The following is a 27897-nucleotide window of genomic DNA, read 5'->3' on the forward strand; positions in this document are numbered from 1 at the left end:
TACTATAAACCAGTCTAGAAAATTGTTACTAAATGAACCATGGACTGTGTTTTGCCTGCACAAAACTTTTGTAGCTATAAGTTCTCAAAATAAACAATCCTAGCAGTTGGGAGTATTACCACTGGGAGTATTAGCATTGAACTGAGATGATTATCTGTCGTCCTCACATTCTTACTGAATACCTACTTAGGTATCACGTTTTAGTGAAAGGCTTATGAAATGCATATTAGTTTAACATGTCAGCAAACTGGATACACTTTTACGATAAAATTTTTAACACTTTTAAATTTTCAAAAAACTCTGTTAAACATACTAAAGATCTGTTATGCGTGACAACACTCTGTTAAACGTCAGTTACCTGATCATTAGAATAAAATAACTTATTAAACCTGATCCTGATTACTGTCAGTTCAGTATGTTTAATAAAGTCAGTTGAAATTTAAGTGTAGAGAATATCAGCCGTTGGCTTTTCTATATGCATGTCCATGTAAAAATTACCAAGAGAATATCAGCCGTTGGCTTTTGTGCATGCATAAAAGTTATCCAGAGCCACTAATTATTATGTTCTATACTAGTAAAGAAAGAATAATGCAATTGCTAAAATATGTTGTCATAAACAAAAGTTAGCTTTACCCCAACCTGATACGTAAATGTATTGTAAAATTAACGAACATCTCATTGCTAACTTTCCATATATTGTGTGTAATTCGTCGGCATTTCTACTTTCACACTACTTTCACCTGATAATCGCAATGCTTAAGATAAACATACGACATAGAGCCTATAGATAGTATATGTATGGAGTTCCATGCTTTCTCGGACCATTCCCTTACGCAAGAGGCTGAAAAGTTTGTACCTCAGTAGAAATATATTAATTTGTTTACTCATCTCCCATCTGACTGAGTGAGAAATACTTCATTGTTATTTCAGTGTAGTCTAAAAACGCAGGAAAATATGTAAATATACAATTTAATCTAATGGATCAAGACAAAATATAGACATCAGAATTCAATATAATGTCTACCAGCACCACTTAGGGTGGACAGAGGTTATGTTTTTATCACTGTGTATGTTTATCAGCAAGGTTTCTTGAAAACGGCTGAGTGTATTTCGTCTAACCTTGGTATACATTTGAACTATGTCCCAACTTAAAAGTGATTAGTTTTTCGAAATTCAAGTTCAAAAGTTTATGGTCACAGTAAGATTCAACAAATAAAAAACAATTCCTATTTGTTAACATGGAGACAGATTTTTCACACTATTGTTTTGTATATTTCAGCCAAAAATGATCGGTTTTTAATCAGACTTAGTGGACTAAGTAGAATATTGTTTGTCATTGTTCTGCCAAACATGGTTTGTGTTTGTTAATAACAAACATGGTTTGTGTTTTAATAACGACGAACATACTGATGTATTTCTTATTTTATTAAGAGCCGTATGTTATCAACACCGCGTGGCGGAGATATGCACCCTAGTATTATTATGTCATTGAAAAGAGAAAATGAATATAAAGGTAATGGTTTTTACGATAAAGGAATGTTTGAAACTCTGTGTTAACAATGTTCATATAACTGCCACACTATAGATAGTATCATGGTTAATTTCTCAACCGTGAACACAAAATATCGAGACAGAAAGAACACGAACACTCGTGGTAGAATAAAGGAACAAATTAACTTTAACTTAATTAATTTTAAATATTCCGTTGTTTATTCTTGGTTGAGTATTATAGTTATTTGAAGCTAATCTTTGGAATTCGCTGTTCTATTATTTGTTAGGTTGTTAACCGTAAAATACCGAACACATAAGATCATTCCAGAACAGAACTTAAGAAAAGAGTCGATTTAATTAACCTTGGAGTAATAGTGATTCATTTTAAAATAAAACGATAATTATCATTACCAGGAGTAATGGAACCTCGTGTCTGGCAGTATAAATCCGCAAATATACCGCTGTACCACTGGGGGCAGTTACTCTTGGCTTGAAAACAATGCTTTGTGTGTTAGCCTGTTAGGTACAAGGCTATGTATACGACGTTTGTATATAATAACAGATTTTACTTTTAGAAAACTAGAAAAATTAGATGAACTGCATTCGTTGAATTACAACTGTAGTGAAAAAAATCAGTCACTGGGAGAAACGAAACAAAGTACTTGATCCCTCATTAGCACTAGAAACATTTAGATTTAAGTTTTATCTATTGTAACAAAACAATATGTAAAGTCACACTATATCCTTACCACTTTGATATTGTTTGCCTTTTGTATAAAAACAAAAACAGTAGTAAAATAAATAACGAGACCTTGGATGAAGGCACATTTATAATATTTACTGGATATTTTTAGTTTAGCATTTCTGAGATACGTCTACTCTAAACTCCGTTTTTTTTTCCTTCGGTTTAATGTAAATGTAACAAAAATAGTTTTAAAAAATGATAAAAATCGTTAATCATTATATTTAAAGAATAAAGAACAGCTATATTGAGGTATAACCATGAAAGTTTCTTATCCGTATTTTGTTGGCATATATTTCTGTCAAGATAATTGACATAAATAATAATAATTTGTACTGTATTTGTTAATAATTCGGTAATTATAATATCTAAACACGTAATTTTGTTCATTTGTGATGCAACCCAGGAAGAACGATAAGCTATTGAGAAACTATAGTAACCATTCTATTTAGAAAATTAAGTGTAAAGAACTCTCAACAGAAACTTTGATTAAACAGAGGCCTAATCTATGAAAGATTCATTGAAGAATAATTCTGGCAGTTTATTCTCTTCTGATTAGTTGAAAATTTTAGAAATCTTTGAATTTTGAGTTTGAAGCACTTTGAACTGAATTGATAAAATTGTGGAACAAAAATTTACATTTAATAAATTAGCTTATATTCAGCTGCTGTGTGTGTTTTTCTTATAGTAAAGCCAAATCGAGCCATCCACTGTGAAGAATCAAGCGCCCGATTTTAATGTTATAAATCCGAAGACTTACTGCTGTTCCAGCGGGGAACTTGAGTTTGTGTAGTGAATTAAAAGATATAAACTTAATTTAATCGTTGAACCCACTCTGAGGTTCTGAATAACGTTGATGTGTAAGTTCATATTTTATTTAAATTTTCCATTATCAGTTATATCTCAATAATCAGGGCCTGACATGGCCAAGCGTGTTTATACTTTCGACTCGTAATTCAAGAATCGCGGGTTCGAATCACGGTCGCACCAAACATGCTTGCCCTTTCAGCCGTGGGGGCGTTATAAAGTGACGGTCAATCCCACTATTCGTTGGTAAAAGAGTAGCCCAAGAGTTGGCGGTTGGTGGTGATGACTAGATGCCTTCCCTCTAGTCTTACACTGTTAAATTAGGGACGATGAGCACAGATAGCCTTCGAGTAGCTTTGCGCGAAAGTAAAAAACAACAAATATATCTCTATAATAAAACAATTACAGATATTTTACTAATGTTAAACAGATGTTTATATTTGCGATGTTTTTAAGAATATGAAGAATAATTAATTATACTTGTCCTATGACTTTAACAGATATAATTTTTTAAGGGCATTTAGTAGATTCTGGAAATGAATAAAATAAAATAATCAATAATTCGTTATATAGAGCGACAAGACAACATCTGTTTGCATGCAATAGTAATTTGAATGTAAGCCTACTCACTCCTGGTTTGATCTTCATACGTTTTTTCACTTGATAACTAGCAAATTATATTATTGTTCAAATCCTGAGAGACGAATGTCAATAGGTCAATATAAACTTTACGTCACATGCTAATTAGTTCTTTTCACCGCGAAAGGATATTAAAAAGAATTTCAGAGTTAATTGTGAAAATTTTTAACTTTCTTATTGAAGGGGATAACTTCTAAAACAACATTAATAAAACATAAAAACACAGGCTTGCAAATTTAAACTATACAAAAGTTGATTTAATTTTAATAACAGATTTTACATAATTGAACTACACAAATATTCATTTTTTTATTACGCAAGAATTTTTTTACAAATAAATAATTTAAAAAAATTATCTTAGATCAAATTATTATTTTGTTTACAAAAAAGAACATTTTGTATTCCTATGTTTTGGTTATAGAGCGATACATAAAACTCTCATATCTTGCTTGCGCTAGAGAAATCTGTCACGAGCTGAGACAGTGGTAAATCATAGACTTTACAACGCTAAAAGCAGCGGTTCGATTCCAGTCGATGGAGAAAGCAGATAGCGGATGTGGCTTTGTTGTAAGAAAAACACACACACTAGAGAAATCTATAACCAGGTGTATTTACCATTTTAGACAAAAGAAAATTTGACCCGCTTTCAATGAAAATTGTTCAGTTATGAAAAAGTACATATGACATTTTCTGACAAATTGACATACTTTTTGAATTCAATGCACAGGAATTACTGTAAAACATGCAAAAATTACAACACAATAAAACCATAACAAGCATTATACTTAAAGATAAGCTTCTACTTACAATATGTTGATTTGAAAGTTATGTATATTAAAATGTTTTATTTGAGGATTTCTAAAACTGTTTTTTTTGTTTAGTGGTAAATTAATCAGCCATGATATTATCTTTTGAGTGAGTAGTGTGATGACCACAATTATTGTCTCTTTAATATACAACATTTTATTTATCTTATTTTGTATAACATCAAAGTAATCTAAGTAACATAATAATAACTAATATGAAAAATAAATTCGCTAACATAACATGCAAACACTAATAAAAAGTATAAAATAATTTACTTTAGCAGATCGCAAGATTTAATACATATTTGTTTGTTTGTTTTTGAATTTCGCGCAAAGCTACACGAGGGCTATCTGCGCTAGCTGTCCCTAATTTAGCAGTGTAAGACTAGAGGGAAGGCAGCTAGTCATCACCACCCACTGCCAACTCTTGGGCTACTCTTTCACCAACGAATAGTTGATTTGACCGTCACATTATAACACCCCCACGTCTGAAAGGGCAAGCATGTTTGGTGCGACCGGAGTTCGAACCTGCGACCTTCAGATTACGAGTTGAACGCCTTAACTCACCTGGCCATGCCGAGCCCAGATTTAATACAATTTGCGAAACTTTGTGATATTTTCTTATACAATTTCGTTATCTCAAAAATATTTATATTATACTATGTTTTAAAGCTGCACTAAATAAAAAAAAAAATGAAGTTAAATATCTGTGATAAAAATATCTTTCACCTAATGAGAATTTTTATAATTTTCATAGATAGAGATACCTAAGGTTAGATCAAATGTAAAGAACTCTCAACAGGAACGTCATAATAACTGATGTAACTATAAATGAAGAGATTGTTGCACATTAGAAGGACGACTTACAAATATTGATACAATTTCTATTGCTGGTGGTCTTTGGGAAACATATTTAGCACCTACTATATACTAGGTTCATTTCGAATTCTCAGCAATCTGAGAATGAAATGATACCACCATAGGTTTACTATTGGATTGATAAATCAACACCCCTCTCGGGGAACCCTTTAATATGTTCCATGGAAGCAGAAAACCTCGTATAGTAGAACACTTAGGATAATGTGTGTGTGTGTGTTTTTCTTATAGCAAAGCCACATCGGGCTATCTGCTGAGTCCACAGAGGGGAATCGAACCCCTGATTTTAGCATAGTAAATCCATAGACTTACCTCTGTACCAGTGGGGGACCATTTAGGAGAACAATGTATTTTAAACCTACACTCCAAGCCAATGTGGATCAAAGATATCATCCACTGAGAGAAGGCTATTGGTACAAAATGAAAACCAGTGACTCGGTGACCACTGTAATAAAGCTAGGGTATAATAAAGAAAGGTTTGAAATGCCTATAGCCATACATGGTAATGAACAGTTGTTGTTTTTTTTAAGCAGAATGGATAAAATAAATTAAAATCACAGCAAATCCGTCAGAAAATAAACCTTTCAATTCTTCCGATGTAATGGCAACAAACATTGTGGTTTTGGTTAGTTAAAACTGGTCTCGGAAGAGGGCTTTACATGCAGGGGCGAGTAAATGGAACGTTTATAAATGAATTTGGTTTAAAATTAATTTCGTCTTCTTTTGTAGAAGTTTATTGAAGTGAAAAATGTGGAGACATCGTTGTTATAAAGTGTAATTAACTCTCAGCTGTTTAAAAAATCGTTAGTCTAATGAGTTAGTTCTATGTAATTAAATTATATTTACTAAATAGGTGGCTATCCTCTATCCTTAAGTCAATGAGACTGTAATTTAGCTGGTCATCGCCCCAAAACTACTTCTAAAAATTGCAATCTGGTTAAAAGTAATTGGTTGTAAGTCGTCTGTGTTCCAATCTGCGAGATGGTTAAAAGCTGGGTCGCTTCCAAAAACTGACCTGATAAATTATTTAATATAAATACAGTTTTTTAATAACCATAGTTCATAAACACATGTTTGGAAAATTCATCAGTTTTATAATAATGCTTTTATAATATAAGTGAATCTAAATATGAATTTATTTTAAGTCAATAATACTAGCATACTGTTACCTATAAGACATTAATTTAAGTATACCGTTTGATACAAATCAACAATACTATCAAAATGTTTCCCGTGAATCACTAATATGGATACATCGTTAACAACGAATCACTAATAGTAGCATACTGTTAACTGTGAATCATTAACACTAGCATACTTTATTCTGGTTTAGGTGAGAACAAAAGCTCAAGCAGACAATGGATATATTATTAGCGAAAAGAAAAAAAAGAAACCTTGTAATAAATAGTGTTAAGATATAATTGCTTCAAATGCAACATTTTGGGCTTGAAAATGTCAAAGTTCAAAAAGGTTAAAACGTTTATAATTATTATTTTATTCTTCCTGACGGAATACTAGAAATATGACTAAGATATAAACACGTTTCCGTATAATGTGATAATGTGACACTATCATTACTACCTAATATGGTGTTTCTATATGTATATAAGAGGAATTCTTATACTTCGATTCTTTCTCGTTCTATTAGGGACAGTTCAGACCACATCGTAGCTTTCCACAGGAGGATTTCAAATATAGGCAGAACAATGACGTAAGCATAAACTCTAAACTGTAATTACAAACTATTACAAAAGCGTGAACAGCAGAGACACTTTGCTGTCTAAAACATTTCAGTCATAGTTAGTGAAGAAAAAAACATTAGACTATTATATATATATATGTATATTTCATTTACAAAGTTACTACATAACTGTTTACTACAGTCACTGGAAAAAGATGTGCCCACTTACAAGACATAAGAAACTCTTGTTATTTAATTTAACTTTATCCAGGCGAGAATCTGCTTTTGTTCTAAACAACATATTCTTCTAACTAATTGTAAAATGATAAACAAAAAACATTCCACTTCCACCGGCTAATAAACCGTTACATAACGTAACACTCTATTGTTTTGTTTGTTTGTAACCCTGGGTATTCCAGCAAAACTATTTTTATTTCCTTCTTTTTTCAGAAAATACGTTTAAACGCTTTATGAAGGTACATTAATTATATTATCAAAAACAATGTTTATTTAAAGTAACACAGTTTACAGTATACGTAGCAGATAGAATTACACACCTTTCAGTATACATTGCAGGTAAAAATTATGCAGGCTTCACTTCAATACACATAGCACGTATTATGTAACTTTCACTACACTTAGCAGCTGAAATTAAACGTAGTTGATTAAACAATTAATATAAAAACAATGTGGTTTATGCAAGTAATGGATAAGCACTTAATCTTGGTATTATGTATCTTATTTTATCCAAATAATGCATATGTTATACATACAAAGTTTCCATAGGATGTAGTTGATTTACTCAAACAATTGATAAAGATTTCAATTACTGTTGTTTCATTATTCTACTGAGATTTTTTGTAAGTTTTTTAAACTAATAAACACCGATACAAGCAAAACAATTTAGGTTAGTGAATTTAAAAATGTGAAATTTGAAGGTGATGTAAATTAATTGTATTTATTTAAATAGATAAGTCGTAATAATTTGATATTGTCATTATTACCTATTATGGTGTTTCTATATGTATATACGACGAATTCTTATAGTTTAATTCTTTCTCGTTCTATTAGGGATAGTTCAAACTACATTATAGCTTTCTACAGGAGGATTTAAAATATAGGCAGAACAATGACGTAAGCACAGACTCGAAACTGGAGTTTCGCCACCTCTACATTACATAGGAATGGAACAAAGACTTTATTTTCACTCTACTATATTCCTTTAGTTTTTGTAAGCCCTTCAAACTGTTGTTTCGTTAAGAAGTTCAAACCCAGATGACGACTCTCAAATGGAACGTTGTTGACAGAATGAATCCTGCTGTTCAGCCTAAATTGCTGGTGTTCTCGACGGCTGCTACTCTAGTCAGTTCTTATGATGTCACAAGCAATTTTTCTTCATTGGTTAACAGCAGTGATTTGGAAGAAACCTTACTTCCCGAATCTCGATACTCATTAGCAGAAGTTATCCTAATAGCTTTAGTTGCAGGCCTGCTAAGTCTTGGTACTGTTATAGGAAACGTAATGGTAATGATCTCATTTAAAATGGACAAACAGCTTCAGACAATCAGTAACTACTTTTTGCTGAGCTTGGCTGTTGCTGACGTCTCCATAGGGCTTATATCTATGCCTTTATTCACAGTTTTTACTTTGTTGGGATACTGGCCTTTAGGGCCCATGATCTGTGACACTTGGCTTGCCTTGGACTATCTCAGTAGTAATGCCTCAGTGCTCAACTTATTGATTATTAGCTTTGATCGATACTTCTCAGTTACTCGGCCATTGACCTACAGGGCTAAGAGAACCACCAAACGTGCGGCCTTCATGATAGCAAGTGCTTGGGTTATATCACTTGTCTTGTGGCCACCTTGGATCTACGCCTGGCCATACATTGAAGGCCAACGGAAAGTCCAAGCCCACGAGTGTCACATCCAATTTCTGGAAACCAACTTTTATGTAACCTTTGGTACAGCCATCGCAGCTTTCTATCTTCCAGTCACTGTAATGTGCATTCTTTACTGGCGGATTTGGCAGGAGACAGAACAACGTAAGAAGGATCTTACTCATCTACAGGCTGAGAAAAGAACAGATAGTAAAAAGTCATCATCCAGTGATGATCCTGCAGAAGCCGAGGAATGTCTCAGAACAAGAGCTGATTCATGTATACCAGATGACACGTTGGAAACAACTTATGTTCCAACCTCTCTTTGCGTGGAGCCAACCAAATTACAAAAAAGTCAACCACGAACTCTGAAGCAGGCTCTAGTATCTTGGTGCAGGGTTGATAGGGATCAAGAAATTCCAGAAGATGATAGCACTAGCCATGGGTCTCCCGAAGCTGTGACTCCAGGATCAAATGAAACTCCCATTCAGTCGTCTTCTAGAACGACCTCTATGACATTTAGATCAGAACGCAGACTTGGGTCTTCAATTCCTCTTATCACTAAGAATGGACCACGGAAGCCTGAAATAATGACAGCAAACTCAATGACCCATTCAACTTCACGTTCATTCTCTTCAGATTCTGTGTACACCATTTTAATCCGCTTACCGACTTACCCATCTATAGGTGATGGCGAATCTCAAGCTTCCATTAAAATGATTCTCGAGGAAGAAGGCAATCAAGCAGAAACAAGTTTGCAAAACGTTAAAACTTCAGGGAGCATGAGTGCTTTAAACAGCCAGCATCGAACTTCTGGCGAGAAACAAATTCGACATTCCTCTCTACGAACATCCGAGTCAGCACTCGAGACTATCCGACTCCCGCTTAATGCAAAACTTGTCCATAAGCAAGTAGCCAAGCATAATGTACCCAAGAGAAAAAGGAAGCAACAGGAAAGAAAACAAGAGAAGAAGGCCGCCAAGACTTTAAGTGCAATTTTATTGGCTTTCATTGTCACATGGACACCATATAATGTATTGGTATTGGTGAAAACATTGTCTTATTGCGCAGACGATGAATGCATTCCAGAAGGACTGTGGAATTTTGCCTATTATCTCTGTTATATTAACAGCACAGTGAATCCCTTGTGCTACGCCCTCTGCAATGCTAATTTCAGAAGAACCTACACCAGGATATTGTCTTGCAAATGGCAAAACAAGAAACGACACATTGTCAATCGTGGGTATTTTAACTAAATATATGGACGATTAAGATATTTTTCACAGTTATATGTATGTAGCACTTGTCTTTGCATGACATTTCATGGCACCATATTTACAATTATTTCCTAATCTTGATATTACATCCTTCCAAAAGTGGCGTACTGAAGCACACCAAGATACATTAACTATGTATATTTTCAAGTTTTAGATTTTTCTGATCGTCTGGATTGCATAATTTTTGTGTCGTGAATGTATATAAGTATAATAAAGCATCTGTAAATAAATGAAGTTTCCCAATTTCATTTCATTTATTTTCTGTATTTTATTTTAGCTGGTAGTTTTATTAGGACCCCCCATATAGTGTTGAATTCGACCAATTTTCCTTAGGCCTGACATAACTTCTACAGAATAACGGGAGTCTTGTTTAATAGTAGCCATTTCTTTGAAATTTGCAATGACTTTACAGATATGCTGGCAGATAAATTCAAATTCTTTCCAAAGATAATCAAAGAGATTATGTTCTGTTGATTTCAGTTGCCACAAATCTAACTGAAATCATTGACTTTTTTTCTATTCTTAGCATTATCTCGCAAAGCTATGCGACGGTATTGTTCTCATAACCGTCAATAATTTTGAGTTATTAAATTAAATAAAAAGGTCCTTGTCTGGCCTAGTGCGTAAGGCGTGCGACTCGTAATCCGAGGATCGCGAGTTCGCGCCCGCGTCGCGCCAAACATGCTCGCCCTCCCAGCCGTGGCGGCGTTATAATGTTACAGTCAATCCCACTTTTCGTTTGTAAAAGAGTAGCCCAAGAGTTGGCGGTGGGTGGTGATGACTAGCTGCCTTCCCTCTAGTCTTACAGTGCTAAATTAGGGACGGCTCATGCAGTGGGCTAACAACCTACTCACTTAAATACTTGTTGAAGAATCCGCAAGCGATTGCGGCCCTATGTTCCTTGATGGAATCTAATGGTGATAACTAACTAAATTAAATAAAAGACAGTTACTCATCAAACTCCCGAAATACTTATTTCTGACTGAATAATGAGATTTTACTGTTACTTTTAGAGTAGCTATTGCTCAAATTGTGAAGCACATTTCTAAGGAAGCAAATGTATTATGCACCTTTGGATTTACAGTAGAACCAGACTATTCTCTTAGCTGCTCCTAGCTCCATTAATTCATATATTCACAAGACATTTATACAAAACAATACTCGCGTGTTCGTGCGTTATTATGTTAAAAATTCCTTGTGTAGAGTGCTCATGACTTGTAAACAATCTGGTTGTTATTCACTTTTCTAAAGAAATTAAAAAAAAAACTCCTGCCACAAAACGTTTCCTGTACATGGATACCACGTTTAGTAACTTGCACTGTCGGAAAAAAAAAACACAAGAAAGATCAAGTTCATTAAGTGGTTTTTCTGCATTTTTTTTAATGGAGTCAAAAGAAAAAAAAACTGATGAATTCTAACTCATCCGACCACATTTTACGCTTTCAGTCAATTAGCGTTTTCAGTTTGTCTAAGCATAGCTAAAAACTTTTCTGTTTGCATCAGAAATAAACAATATTGGAATGATTTTCACTACCTTATGGTACTTTTTGTAATGTGACGGTAGGAGTTAGTTGAATAAAAATTACTACTGAATCGGTCAATCTATCAGTTTTTAACTAATTATCGGCAGTTTCAAAATTTTCATCACTTTTCGATTGCCACTGTTGTTAAATTCCACCGGAAGATGTTTCTGATAAACAAGTTCCTGGAAAAGGAAGAACATCACCATCAAGCCCCTTTGAAAGTCAGAAAGATCTTCATTCTTGCTTCTGTAGAATAACAGTGATACTATTACACTGTTACATTTATAAAGCTCAATAAATCACCTGACATATCATGTAATTAGTCAATTCAAGTTTAATTACAGTTCGAAAGATTTAAGAATGTTCCATTGATAAACCCAATAAGAATACAAGGATAATTAAAGACAATTTCAATATCAAATAGTATTTTAAAATTTATATAAAAATAAAGTTGTTTGTTTGTTTATAAGCACAAAGCTATTCTCTAGTCTATCAGTACTCTGTCCACCATGGGTATCGAAACCCGCTAGAAACAAAGAAAACAGTGACTTAAAAATTTAAATAAAGCTGAATAGGTGGTTTGAAGTTTTGTTCAAAATACCAAGAAAATAATCAGTAAAATTTATAATTATAATATTTTAATATTTTATTTTATAAATTTAGATCATTCGGAATAATAAACCACTCAACTACATATCCATGTGAACACAGTTTTCGGTACCAAAAATCTAAATGCAATTTAGAAATATAACTTGATAACATCTTCAGAAACTAAACATGCTTAGTTTAGTAAACCTTGTGTACTTTTTTCGGGGGAGGAAAATATTCTTCTGAACTAATTTTCTTAATATTACACTATATACTTTTATAATTATTATTTCAATAATTTAAACAATCTTGGCACTATGCCAAATGTTACGATTGAATAAAGCTATTGTTTCAGGAAATAGCGATAATTAATTCCTCGTGTGTGTATTGTGTGTCTTGCCATCACGTGAGTATCGACTTTGTATCAAACTTTCTTGTAGCATATGAAACTTTTAATACCTATTATGAATTGTCTAAAAGACAAATATATAAACATAGGCTGAGAAATAAAACAAACCATTAAAGTTAATAACACTTCCTAACATTAAAATACTATAGAAAAATAAAATCCTAAGTCTATATTGACAATATTGAAATTGTTATTCAACGTGTGACAATAAATTATGCTCAAAGTTCAATGCTGTATGCCGATAACCAGTGTGACAAAACAATATATCTGATTTTAATGTACGCAGTGACCACAAAATATAGATTCATGAACAGCACTAAAAAGTGTTTTTGTTGTAAGCGTCAATATTGACCGTTTTCCCATTCAATTGTGGTATATGTTCGTACTATCCGAGAAAGCGTACATTTTTATCGCTTGTTCCCAGCTATGAAAGTTGCAAATGGTTCAATCTTATCGAGAGCCACACTTTGATAGCATGAACTTGGCACAGTCGTTGCAATGAAAGTTAATATGATATTTAGTCAATACCAGTTTGCACTAGGAGACCAAGTATACCTTATCAAAATCCTTTGTTTTTCGTCGTGCTGGAGATGTAGTCTTGAATGATCACAGTTCCCAACGAAAAGATGATGCAGATTTGTTTACATGAAGAAGTCTTCAGCTTGGACTTCCAAAATCGCCAGTCCTAAGTCATGGCTCTACTCTTGAAATCAGACTTCGGAATCATTTTCTAGCTCTGTCATGTTTGAAGGAATTTAAAAGTAGTTCTCTCGAGAAAGCAGAGTAATATTCCTGTTGAAACCAGACTTAAGAATACCTTACCGATTCTGAATCTTCTGAAGGAATTAGAATTAGCAACATTTTAACAAAAAATACATGACATCCCGGAAAATACTAATCATACATTAGTGTTACGGGCATGAACGTAGCATAACAACTGTTAAACAACATTTCCGTGGTTCTTTAATGTTCTGCAATGAGGCGCAAAAAAATAAAAAAATAAACCTTGACACTTATGAGGACAGTGTTACTAAAAAGGTTGAGAAACGTTGGGCCAGTTAAGAACACTACTTGTAAACGCTAACAGCTTTGACCGATACTCTTAGAGCGTTCAAAAACCACAAAATGCGTAACGTGTTTTCATCGTGAAACATGAATAATTAGTTTTAAAATCTTGATTCGCCAAGCTCAGAATATTTTGTAAACACTGAATTTATTCAACTTTACTCGGTATGTTACAAGGTAGTAAAAAGGGATTTTGAGTACACAACTGAAGTTAATGTGAACTTTTTTTAACCTACATTATCGTATCATTGAATATTGTAAATAAAAAAAATCAGAAGCTAGAAAGACGTAATAAAACTCTACATTCATAATTTTTGTAAACGTGTTATAACCCTAATAAATTTTCCTAAGTTGTTTTCTGGAAAGTTTAGGGTAAAAATAAGTAATCTATTTTGTTTACAATGTTTTGTTTTTTTCGGTTCAATACAAAAGTGCAAGCAAACTTCTTGTTTTTATAAGTAATTACAGAAGTATTCGAATAAAGAAAAGATATAAAAGCTATTTTAAGTTATTTGATAATATTGTAACGCAAAAACTAAGTAATAACATCAACTGAGCTCATTATGTAATTTTGTTAAGCGAAATCTGACTAAAGCTTCCACAGGAAAGTTAAACAAAAGAGTGATTTTGTCTGAGGGAGTGATATCTGCTGAAACTTCCATGTGTTGTTTCAACAGAAGCAAGCGTCATAAACTTATACGAATAGTTCTCTTTTTATGGATCGATTAGCTATGTTTATGACGATGAAGGCCCTTATCTGTTTCATACTTTAAAAATAAAACACATAAAACGTCTAGTCAATGCCTCAACGTCAGAGGAATATTACCCGTAGCCTAGCAAAAGATACTACGTAAAATAACAGTAAAGCTTAATTATTTTGTTTGTTTCTTAGGACTATAAAATTGAATAATCACTGATTCTCAGAGGAGTGACGGATTTGTAAATTGCGCCTAAATCTGTGGATCAGCCGAATCGAAGTTTTATTGTGTTTGGTTAAAAGACACTAGTCTAAGAAGTCTATGAGGCTTTTCCAGTTAATTCTACCAGCAGAAAGAGTCTCTGGTAGGTTAAACATGTTAGTCTCCGAGACTTCCCATTTGAGTTAATACTTAGTTTATTCCATGTGACTTGTCCGCGCTAGTAATCGATTTCTGGTGTAAACAGAACCATTTTCACGAGCGGCCCTCGCTTACCAGATATCTATAGCTTACTTACTCCTTTGTTTGAAGAAAAAGAAAAGAGCATCCAATCTTTGACAGCATATTCAAATATATTAAGCAAAATACTTAACAATTTTACTAAAGTTACATTTTGGATCCAGTTTGTTCGTTATGTAAAATAAACGACAAAATTACACCTCCTTTGTCTGATTTGTCCTAGACAATTACTTTTCACTTCTAGATTACCATCTGTTTAAAACTTTAATGTATTTGACATTAATTTCTAACAGCTCTGAATAAAGTGAATTATCCCTAACGTAAATACTTAGAGTAAGATTACGGCTATTCAGTGGAGACTGTTATCATGATTAGTGGTCTAAGCGATCGCCTACATCAAGTTATCAATTAGTTACACATTATTTTTTACTAATTATCGGGTAATTGTCTCCTACGTTTTGGTTGTTAATCTGCTGCTTTCGTCAGGAAAATGTGGCGTTAGTAACCTGGATTCAATCCTACGTTTTCATGATAGAAATGTTAACATGCTAGCCGCTTCTCTAACGTTAATATTATTGATAAATAACGTGTGTGATGAGGGTGTATAAAGCTTCTCTTGTTCTTCTTTTTGCCGTATGTAGTTCATATCACAGTATTCTAATATCATTCCACTGTGTTCTACGGCTTCCTTTCTGGGCGTCCTTCGCTGGTTTAGCGGTAAGTCTACGGATTTACAACGATAAAATTAAGGGGTTTGATTCCCCTTGTTGGACTCAGCAGACAGCCTGATGCGGCTTTGATGTAAGAAAAATACGCAAATACAATCTTTCTGGAGATAATAGAATTTTGGAGATATGTTGATATGTCTATTATATTACCGAATTCTAACTTTTATTGACAGTATTATTTAAACAGCGTATCGGAGTACACATTCACAAGCGATATTGTAAGTGGTGTTCTTTAGGTGTTTTGGTATGTATTAAATATCACTGCATTGTATTGTGACTTCTGATTATTGTTTTGAATTTATATGCTTTACACACCAAGTGTATGTTTTCAGACAGACCACTGACACAGGAGAATACAGCTGCGTATGTGTAGCTTGCTTCTGCTTCCCGTTAGTGTTTATTTTGTTCCCTATCGAGCGTTCCAGGTATCCATTACTGATAAGGGTTTTAATACTGTGTCTGGCTCCCATAGTATTAGCATCTTCAGTATAACAAACGTTGGTCAACTTGGAAGCTAGGCACTGTATAACGTCTGTGTTTATATTGTTGGGGTAGTTTGATTTATATTCGAGATACTAAACAGTATCTGTTGGTTTCCTGTGGCTTATGAGTAATGTGTTTTCACATCAAAGAATGGGATTTTGTTCTTTTAACTCTCCAGTGTGAAATGGATCAAGTTTTTACATGTGGTCATATTACGGATGTATCGTCAACATACCTGAACCAAATCTTGGAACCCAAAGCTGCTGTTTCAAGACTGTCATGTTTGAAATGTCCCTCGAAGAGATTTTTGTATTGGTAAGCACATAGCTAGACTAACTCATTATGATGTCCATAGTACTTATCTACAAGTTGTAAGTTAGCTGTCATGGTGCAAAAGTTTTGAGTTCTGTTATCGTGGAGATTGTTAGCTTGGTGTGTTTCTGAAAAGCTCTATCATTTTAAAGTTTGTGATGAAGTATCTGTAGTGCTTAGGAGATGGTACTTTAATGACTGCGTTAGATACGTCAGAACTAATCATTGTGACGTGTGATTTCTTTTATAACTTCTAAGAGTACTGAGCTATTAACATGTGATGATATTTAGCTGTCATATCTCTATGATATGTAGGTAAGAGGTGGATGTGTGATTCTCTGTATTAAACTGTAGAGTAGTAAAGGTAATCTTATTTGTGAATTTTAGGTAAGCTCAAGACGTATGGGGTTCTACTGTAAAGTACTGCTAGTTGCTTGACTTTTTCTGTTCCAAGTTATTTCTGTTTCTGTGGTTCAAGCATAGTCTGTTTGGTGCATAACATATAATTATATTTAAACACTTTAAACAAAATCAATCTGTGACACTAGGTTTAAGATTAGATTTAAGAATTATAACTGTTTGGTGCATAACATATAGTCATATTTAAACACTTTAAACAAAATCAATCTGTGACACTAGATTTAAGTTTAGATTAAAGAATTATAACTCTTTGGTGCATAACATATAATTATATTTAAACACTTTAAACAAAATAAATTTATGACACTAGATTTAAGTTTAGATTTAAGAATTATAACTGTTTGGTGCATAACATATAATTAAAATTAAGGAAATTTTAAAAACATCAGGAATATCGTACATTTATAATATATATTAAGAGATATTTTTATTTACAATATGACATTCATTAGTAATATTATATTCATATTTTTAATATACTTAACATAGATCTTTCTTTTGCAGTATGAAATAATAAAAGATAAAAGTAATGTGCGCATTTTAAAACGTTGTAACAGTGTTTAACTTCTTTGTCAAATATCAATTAGGGCTACAAAAGCGCCCCCCAGTGGCTCAGCGGTATGTCTGCGGACTTACATCCAAAATCCCGGTTTCGATACCCGTGGTGGGCAGAGCACAGATAGCCCATTGTGTAGCTTTGTGCTTCATTCAAAACAACAGGATAGAAAAGCAGAGAAAACAACAAAGAAAATTTCAGAAAATATGATAGAAGAAATTGTAGAAATTTGACAGAACACGTACAGTTGTATTGTAGCATTTCCATTCGATTTGTATTCTTTCCTTCCCACACAAATTAAATCGTTAGCCACTGAGATACGCCTTTTAGAAAAGTTCTCTTAAACCCAGAACCCATTCCCATAACGCTGATTTTGTGAGTACTCACCCTATCTTTAAATATTTGAATTAATCATCTCTGTATATGCATTTATTAACAGCAGAAAAACTTTGTAACAACCATCCTTCAAAAACTAAAATTAATCAGCTGTTCTCTATGACTCGTTAACAGAATTCTCATAATTTGATAAAAAACATTGAATTTGTGAATAAAGTCTTAGAAAATTAAGTACGAAATCTCTTTCAAACTCAAATACAAACGAGACGTTTTCAAAAATGCATATAGCGCGTGCATTTTCCTTAAAAATAAGAGTGCAAAGCATTTTTATCACCATAAAATGACATAATAGTACCTTGAGAACTGGCTTTTCAAAATAATTTTGATGTTACAGCATTACAGGGAAAGTATGATTTAAAAGCTCACAATGGAAAACGCTTTTCGTTCAGTTTTAAGAACTTTTACGTAGAGAGTTTATGATCCTTTCATTTATGTTTGCGTATCTCTTATTACGTATATACAATCAAACATCCGTTTTCTTTAATTATATGATTTTGTTTATAAAACTGTCGAAATTTGACAAAAGTATATTGAGTCTAAAGCTGAATACTATCAAATAAATATTGGAAAACATGTTTACAAAATTTCTTTGTAGCTGGCACCATTTTGCTAAAATCGTACTATCTTTCGCTTCCCCTTCAGCTCTGTTAAGATTGTTCTTATGTCTATCAGGAATTGACTCATACCTAATCTAACAGAACACATTTCTCTTTATTATTGTTCAGTAACACGTTAGAAAATTAGGTTTCACTTCATTCTGATAGCATTTTACCTCCTTTCTCCGCTTTTATTGGTTTATTTCTTTTCGTTCACATCTACTGCTTTCTTCTCTGTTAAACGTTTGTCTTTCTATTCGTTTTCAAAACCATGTCAATAACTTTCTTTCTCTGTTTTCCGTAATTAGGATTATAACGTTCGTAATCAAAAGTGTTCAGCCCGGCATGGCCAAGCTTGTTAAGGCACTCGACTCGTAATCTGAGGGTCGCGTGTTCAAATCCCCGTTGCACCAAACCCGCTCGCCCTCTCAGCCGTGGGGGCGTTATAAGGTGACGGTCAGTCCCACTATTCGTTGGTAAAAGAGTAGCTCAAGAGTCGGCTGTTGATGGTCATGAATGGATGTCTTCCCTCTAGTTTTAAACTGCTAAATAAGAGACGGCTAGTGCAAATAATCCTCGTGTAGCTTTGCGAGAAGTTCAAAACAAATGAAAAGAGTTCATTAAATACCACAGTGGTTAACCAGAAAAGGAGAAATACCGTTCTAATAATACCTACTTAATAAACTAATCTCTGACTTCCTTAGTTGGTTGCTTTTTCAGCTCCAACCAATTCTTACACCGAACTTCATAACCTTCCTTGTAAATAACATTTTGAATAATTCTAAATTCAAGTTCATACATTTTATCCGGTTGAATGACCCTTAGAAAAACATTGGTTCAGCTAAACGCAGCCCAGAGAGACAGACATCATTTTTTTTTCCAAATTAAATAATTATAATATAATTATATATATGTTTGAAATCGTCAGAGAAAGAAACTTTACGTATATACCATACACATTAGTTATAGAAAGAAAATAGTTCCACCTAAAGGAATAAAACACCCATTATTTGTGGGAAAAGTGTAGTCCAAGAGTTGATGATGAGTGATGTCCCTCTAATCTATCACCTCAAAATTATGAACGTCAATCCCAGATGTTCCTCGAGTAGTTTTGCACGAAATTCAGCAAACAACAGATTATCAAAGTTATATATATGAAGAGAATACTTTGGGGTTGTTTAATGATGTAATAACGTTCGAAGTAAGACTCACAACAAATGAAGTTGGTAATATATTTAAAGTTTAATTAGAACTGTAGAGAAATACCAGCATCTGATTTGCTCATATTCTTTACATTCATTTGATAAAAATCCCCATCTAGCCTTCGAATCCTCCTAGTATTCCACTACCAAACTTTATGTTACAAACAAAGAGATACTCTATATATATATAGAGAGAAAAATTTAGAACACTGAGAACATTTAAGAAACAAACAAACGGTAACAAGGTTGTTAGAATAACAGCGAAAAATTCAGGTATCAAATCCATTATTTAATCTCAATGGCAGGTTTCAACAGGATGAACTGTAACTCTACACTAAGTCTTTGCATTTTTATGAAGCAAAGGGCAAAAATAATTTATTTGTCTTCTTCTGTTGTTGCTTTTCTTCTTTACGTAATTTAACAAATAAACTTAGGATGTCACGTTTCACGAATACATCTTTACACGTGTTTCTTAAAGTTCTAAAAAAAAGGAACGACCTGAGATGTATTGTTCATTCATACGTTCCATTCTTAAGTTGTGTACATGAAATTCAAAGAGGTCGATATGATGTGAGTTGGTATAAGTTGTTTAACTTTGAAAGTTTATCAACATTATTTTGAAAACCACATATTTGATTTTTTTGAAGTTCAGAAAAAATATTTCAAAAATCATTTCACGATTTTCGTTACCAACAGAAGGTATCTGATCGATAAAGTCAAAATTAGCTCATTTCCAATAACTAAAGATTAACCAATCTACATCTCCTTAAAAGTTACCAAATCTACATATCGTTTAAACCTGTAAACAGAGTGATAATTCACTCGAAAATCTAAGCACCACACATACAATTATTTGATTTAATTTTTCGCCTCTTAATACTGTATTTAAAAAACTGGCTAAGTATGGACAAAAGATTAGCCACGTAACTAAAGGTTCTTATAAACTTTATAGAGTTCATTTAATTTATATACCTGTAAAACCGAAAAGAAACTGATAAGAAGTTATATATTTCTGATTATCAACACAGAGTCACAAATAAAATAAACTGATGTTTACACTACTTAGATCTATATGTAATGCAGATACAAATTACGACTTGGAACCCTAGAAACGAAAGCCTTGCGCCTCCAAATGGAGGCTTCTACAACTACAAATCAATAAAACGTATACATGCAGAATTTGCCAGGTTCATATGTATGAGAAAACAATATAAAAAGATGGTTTAAAAGCACTAGTGTGATCGTTAAGTGACCTAAAAAACGGTAAAGATTTAATGAACTAACTTCTTTAACTTGAGACTAAATAATCCCGTTAGCAGAAAAAAAACGTTCTTTAAAAATGTTTTAACCACAAGAGAGTGTCTAAACTGCATTAATGAAGATTTCATATAATATGTATGAGATAACTATAGATCGGTAAACACACACACAATTTGGTATGATAGAAAATGAGAGATACGAAATTATTCAACAGCCAAACTCTAGCCTTACCGTTTCAGTTTCAGATAAATTAAAACAAGATATACAAAGTTTAATTACTAGTTAATAGCCCTGTATAAGTATCATTTACAGCTTTAGTACTGTCACATGTCGCAGCAAATGTCATGGCAAGATGTTTATCACTTAATTTATTCGATTCACAAAGAATTTCTGACTATTCTGTAGTGCAATACGGCCAGAATAGACGTATGGTTGAATACATTTATAACGTTTTCGAGGAAGAATGTTCATATAACGAGATTGTTAAATAATGTATAATCGAAAGACACAACATTCCCAAGAATGGCATATATCGTCAAGCTGAAATCTTCTCTCAGGAAAGCAAAGAATATCGAAACCACACCCTAACCCAGTCAGAAACAACGTATCTGTACGCAAAGTGAAGGCTGAGGTTACGAAAGAGAACCCTTCGACTCAGAATGTCATTGCCATGAAGTTGGGCAACTCTTCTCGTATATTAACGAATTTCCAGTTACACTTCGTAATCAACGTCTCTTTTCGTGAAAAAGGTTAACATGGAAATAGAAATGATATCAGTTTTATTTGACCACATATAACCCACGTCATGAAACGCCAACAATCGTTTGTTTTGTAGGTCTGCGTACACTTGGTGTTCAACATCGATATTTAAAAACATTGGAGAGGGTTTTAATATGTTCAGGTTTAAGGTTAATATTATCTTTTTCGCACTAGAATGTTACATTAGAAATTGTGATGTAAAACAGTATTATATGATCATGGCCACCAAAATGAGCACGATTGATTATGGAGGACATGGTTCTAAGCACGGCGAGGATCTAGAGTATCCTTTTTATACATCAACCAACATTAGTGATTGACTGTCACTAATGGATAGAAGTTTCTGGAACTAATATATTCTAAAAAAATGTATTCTATTAATATTAATTTCCAATCAAATTAAACTTTGTACTGAAAGGTTTGTTTGTTCTTGAATTTCGCACAAAGCTACTCGAGGGCTATCTGTGCTAGCCGTCCTTAATTTAGCAGTGTAAGACTAGAGGAAAGGCAGCTAGTCATCACCACCCCCCGCCAACTCTTGGGCTATTCTTTTACCAACGAATAGTTGGATTGATCATCACATAATAACGCCCCCACGGTTGAAAGGGCTAGTATGTTTGGTGTGACTGGGTTGCGAACCCGCAACCCTTGGATTACGAGTCAAGTGCTTTAACTACCTGAAGTGTTTGTTTGTGTGTTTTTCTTATAGCAAAGCCACATAGGCTATCTGCTGAGCCCACCGAGGGGAATCGAACTCCCGATTTTAGCGTTGTAAATCCGCAGACATACCGCCGTACTAGCGGGAGGCACCTGAAGTGAAACCTAAATATCAGCTTAGCTATTGGTATACACATCATATGTACATTTTTACTTATATGGATTCGAACGTATTGTTCCATCAGCCTGGTACCTTCGCTGTTAACGATATATTCGGTCGTAATCCCAATAATACTTCACCAACTAAACGGAATTATATTATACTTAAATATTTATACCAAGTTCATAAAGTAAAACAATCTTTATAATTAAAGTGTAATAATAAACAATGATAACACACATACGGTGCCAATTAACAAATATCAAGAAATTAGGTTTAAAAATTCAGGATTAATAATGTAAACAATATCACAAATGATTTATAGTGAAAGATGTAATAAATTACATGATGTTGTGAATACAATGCAGAGAGTCGGATACTATCTGACATGTTATTGACCCGAAAGTAAGTAGTGTGTTGTTTGTCAGTCAGTCAGTAAACACTTAAATTATATCATATTAAAAAACTTAACATTGCAATTTTCACTATCGTTATATCAGTTAACCGTGCGCATGCCATGGATTACAAGAATAATTATGCACTACATAGGCTACAACTCAATGGGGTTTTTTACTATGTGATTGTTTATTGTAGGTAACACCAGAAGGATTAAAGTTGATTCGAACAGCTAATATAACGAACGGAATGTGGTCAGTTTGATTCGTTTCTGTTGTTTTGTCTGATCTCAAAATTCTCAAGATGTCGTATGTCCCAAACCTTTAAATTAAAGTTGTAAACCCTGGAGCTTACTGCTAAGCCTTGAGTACTAGACTGTTTAAACGTGTTAAGAAATTACACTAATTTTATTCTTTCGTGTATTTTTGAGCTTGAAAATGCAATATTTTTTCGATATCATTCTTTTAAACAGTTTAATGATTAATTGTCTATTTCTTTTTCATTCCAAGCAGAGGATTAAATTTTTCAAAATTTATTAAATCCACTAATATCCACTTCACACAAGAAGACATAAAAATGAATCGTAGGATTGATTGTCACATTACACGTTTCCACGGCTGAAAGATTGAGCATGTTTGAGAAATAAAATGTTTTACAACTGTCATATTGTCATCTCTTACTTATCAGCCAAATGTTATTTATTCGCCTCCTCTCCACTAGCTAATAGGTACAGCTGATCAAATCACTACCCGTGATTTTGTGAGTTGTATTGTATTTCTTGTTTTTAAACACCGATTGTAGTTGAAATCTTAGACACTTCATTACATACAACCAAATTTTAAATATCTATCTTTTTTTTTATACATCATTTTCAGTAAATAAAATGGGATCAAATAATACAACGTTTTCGGACCGATTAAAATATTTAAAGTTTCAAAACGTTGAAATGCATTAAACCGTTAGACAACCAGAAAACAGGTCGGTGAAGTTGAAATATTGAAAGGAAAAATAAATTTATATAATATTGTAAAGGTTAAAAACGTATGGAAATAACAAACAAAATACAAACTATACTACCCAACACCCCTTTATGGCCAAGTGTGTTAAGGCGTTCGACTCGTAATCCGAGGGCCGCGGGTTCGAATCCCGGTCGCACTAAACATGCTCGCTTTTTAAGCCGTGAGGGCGTTATAATGTTACGGTCAATCCTGCTATTCGTTGGTAAAAGAGTAGCCTAAGAGTTGGCGGTGGGTGGTGATGACTAGCTGCCTTCCCTCTAGTCTTACACTGCTAAATTAGGGACGGCTAGCGCAGATAACCCTCGAGTAGCTTTGTGCGAAATTCAACTTTACTCAAACCATTCAAAATAACTTAATTTTTAATTTCCAAATTGTAGTATGCTAATACTTTAACTTTTATTTCTTGCAACACTCAAATCATTATTTATAGGGTGTTATCTTAGCATCTTTGACAATTACACTTTTGTTTATAAAAGCATACTTTCAAATTTGAGAAAAAAAGACCACATGGGATGACTTTTTTCATTCCACAAACTGGTAATTTTCAGCGTAAAAGATTTCCTATTATTACCTGAAACCACACATTTTTTTTTTCTGGGAATTCAAACAACATAAAATATGCTGCGAAAAGAGTAACCTACGAAACTATTTTGATCAGATCTTCTCTAACATAAAACTTTTATGCTCGAGTGTTTAGTTAACTCTTCTGTTCTTAGAAAATCCCTAATGCTATTACTACGAAACGTAAATCAAGTGATATTAAAATACCTTGTAGATTACAGTATTTTTGAACAAACTTTTATTGAATAACAATGAAAATTAAATAAGTTGGTCGACAAAATGCAATAAATTCTTCAAACCTATTGAGGTTGTAAACTGGTGTGTAAACTTAACATCCGTCATGAATGTTTGAAGAACGCAACGTGTTTGTATAGATATATCTAAACAGGAAGTGCGACAAATACAAACTTTGCTATGCCGACAAACATTTCAAAGCCCACAGAAAACTGTTTAATATCATATCTGTGAAAAACAGCAACCGTTTTAAAATTCACTGTTGAATAACCACCTATGGATTGAAAATATTTATAGCGTCTTTAGTTAAAGTATGAAACCCATTTTACCGTCAAGAATGTACGTTCCGCTATTTAGACTAAAAAAAGAAAAATTATTTGATGTTAAGAAAAAAACAAAACCGGAAAACCTAGCATACATATAGCACTTTCCATTCAGAAACATTTCATTGTTATTTCTTTAATGACTGATTAAGAGTTCATGATAGAATAAACGGACTACTGCTTATTTCACTGTTAATAAAACTAAATAAACATAATCTCATTATCTTTGAGTTTAATAGCTCAAACTTAACACTCATAAGTTTTAACGACAAGTCTCTTGCTTTTGTCACCATTTCTGAAATATTGTTTTGCTTTCTGCGTCGCACTAAACATGCTCGCCCTTTCAGCCGTAAGGGCGTTATAATGTGACGATTAATCCCACTATTCGTTGGTAAAAAGTAGCCCAAGAGGTGAATGTGGGTAGTGATGACTAGCTACCTTCCCTCTAGTCTTACATTGCTAAATTAGGAATGGCTAGAGAGGTAGCATATCAGAAATGGCAGAATAACAATGTAAGGTGGAATCGGATAAGCTTCTTTCACAGACACACCTATCTGATTAAACTTTGTCAAATCGTAGCAAGAGTACAACATTTATTAGCAAAAGACAATGGAATATCTGTCTCTCTCCTTTAATGCAACCACGAAATATTTCATGGTATCGCAAAAACTCGAGCCCAGTTTGCCAGCTCTGAAGTCCAAGACTTATCACAAAAGCAACACTCGCCTTAATATCAAAGTACATTACATGAAGATGTATACTACTATCCTACTTATGTCAATGTAAGTAAAAGATAGTCGAATGGAGATTTAGTCTAAATAAACAACTTTTAATGTATCACTATTTTATATTCTGGCATCTTATATCATAAGTTCTACCCTTCATGATTTGATTTAACTTCATAACAAAGTCTATGTACTTCTCTAGTTTCGATTTTATTCACAAAGTTGAATATAACAACCTGCAAGTTTACTTTAGGTATGTTACATTTTAATTATTCTTGTGGTGTGAAACTATCGTTTCCTACAGTCAGGCAGGAAGTTTATACTATTTTGCGAATAAGTTTTCATTTATTAATTATAAATCCTGATGTTCATTTGGTTTGGTTTTGAATTTTTCGCAAAGTTACACTGGGGCTATCTGCGCTAGCTGTCCCTAATTTAACAGTGTAAGACTAGAGAGAAGGCAGCTAGTCATCACCACCCACCGCCAACTCCTGAGCTGCTCTTTTATTAACCAATAGTGGGATTGACCGTCACGTTATAACGTCCCCTCGGCTGAAAGGGCGAGCATGTTTGATGTGAGCGGGATTCGAACCCGCGACCATCGGATTACATTCTTTACATCCAAGAACTTTCAAATTATCACTGATCAAACCTACAAACAACACAATATTCATATTATTTGCATACGAACCAAAATACCTAAATGAATGTGAGATATATAATAGCTAAGTTATAAAATAGACGAACAGAATTAAAGACAGAGTAAGTTGAAATAAAGGGAACTATAAAGTTTAAACTTTTTTGGTAATGAGTTCTGATTGAAATAAGTTAGTCAAAGAAAAGGAAAGTTTGATGCTTCTCATTTATTTTTTTTGAGGTGTTTCATTGAAATTAAGGAAGAAGTCACAGGACTTTTGATTATACCTTAGAGATCATTCCATGTCTTGGGGTTTGAAGGCTTGAAATGCGCCTGTTAAATAAGATTCAATCGATTACACTATACAGAGTACATATAATGAGATGCCTGAGATGCGAGTTTATCGAATTCGTTACAAGGCTTAAATTCAACTTCGTATTTCTGTGAAGTTAATTACTCTGTTGCTTCTGGCTTTGAAATTTTAACGAAGAAAACGAAATTTTCTTCAATATAACAACACAGCAGCGTTGCGAGTCTATTGAAGTGTAACCGTCGCAACAACAGTAACCTCCAATCACCGCTCGCAGCAATAGGCACTGATTGGACGGTTATGGAGCTGGAGGAAATCACACGGATTTCAATTCATTTTTTTTAATACAGTCGATTTTACCTTTTTAACGACAGATATACTTTCACTTATCACAACGAAAGCATTTATTTCATGTTGAATATCAAACAATTAAACCTTTATTGTTTTTAGTCATCATAAATCAAAAGCGTGATACTGAGGTTCATAACTAAGATAAAACGCAAATTATTACTAAAGTATTTTAAAGGATTAAAAACCGGCATTTTTCTGTTTTGATGAAAATTTGCACAAAGCTACACGAGTGTTACTTGCACAAGCGTCTCCAATTTTCAAGTGATTCACCAGAGGGAATACAACCAGTCAACATCGCCCACTGCCATCTTTTGACCAACTGTTATTGTATCCCTGTCTCCAAACATACTCGCCCTTTCAGCCGTGGAGGCGTTATAATTTGACGGACAATCCTTTAATTCGTTAGTAAAAAAATAGCCCAAGAGTTGGCGGTGGATGGTAATGACTAGTTTCCTTTCTCTTGTCTTACTCTGTTAAATAATCAAAGAAAGATTCTAATTTGGTAGTAAAACAATACTACGTTAATATGAAGAGTTGATTGTATTCTAATTTGGTAGTAAAACAATACTACGTTAATATGAAGAGTTGATTGTATTCTAATTTTGTAGTAAAACATACTACGTAAATATGAAGAGTTGATTTTATTCTAATTTGGTAGTAAAACAATACTACGTTAATATGAAGAGTTGATTGTATTCTAATTTGGTAGTAAAACAATACTACGTTAATATGAAGAGTTGATTGTATTCTAATTTGGTAGTAAAACAATACCACGTTAATATGAAGAGTTGATTGTATTCTAATTTGGTAGTAAAACAATACTACGTTAATATGGAGAGTTGATTGTATTCTAATTTGGTAGTAAACAAATA

The 27897-nt window shown here is 33.3% G+C and overlaps 1 pseudogene across 2 annotated transcripts in view; it reads left to right on the top strand.

Moving 5' to 3' along the window:
* The window catches only part of LOC143229835 (muscarinic acetylcholine receptor DM1 pseudogene), a 72516-nt pseudogene extending 62106 nt beyond the window's left edge, over positions 1 to 10410 (top strand). Inside the window, exons 2-3 of one of the 2 annotated variants that reach the window (XR_013016090.1) lie at positions 7010 to 7072; positions 8090 to 10410. The product of XR_013016090.1 is annotated as a muscarinic acetylcholine receptor DM1 pseudogene, transcript variant X2 (transcript). The remainder of the gene's footprint in view (positions 1 to 7009; positions 7073 to 8089) is intronic. The other variant, XR_013016089.1, reaches the window with a different exon arrangement.
* Positions 10411 to 27897: the final 17487 nt, after the last annotated feature.

The sequence above is a fragment of the Tachypleus tridentatus genome, chromosome 10 (genome assembly GCF_004210375.1).
Source record: "Tachypleus tridentatus isolate NWPU-2018 chromosome 10, ASM421037v1, whole genome shotgun sequence".
In the NCBI taxonomy this organism is placed as follows: domain Eukaryota; kingdom Metazoa; phylum Arthropoda; class Merostomata; order Xiphosura; family Limulidae; genus Tachypleus; species Tachypleus tridentatus.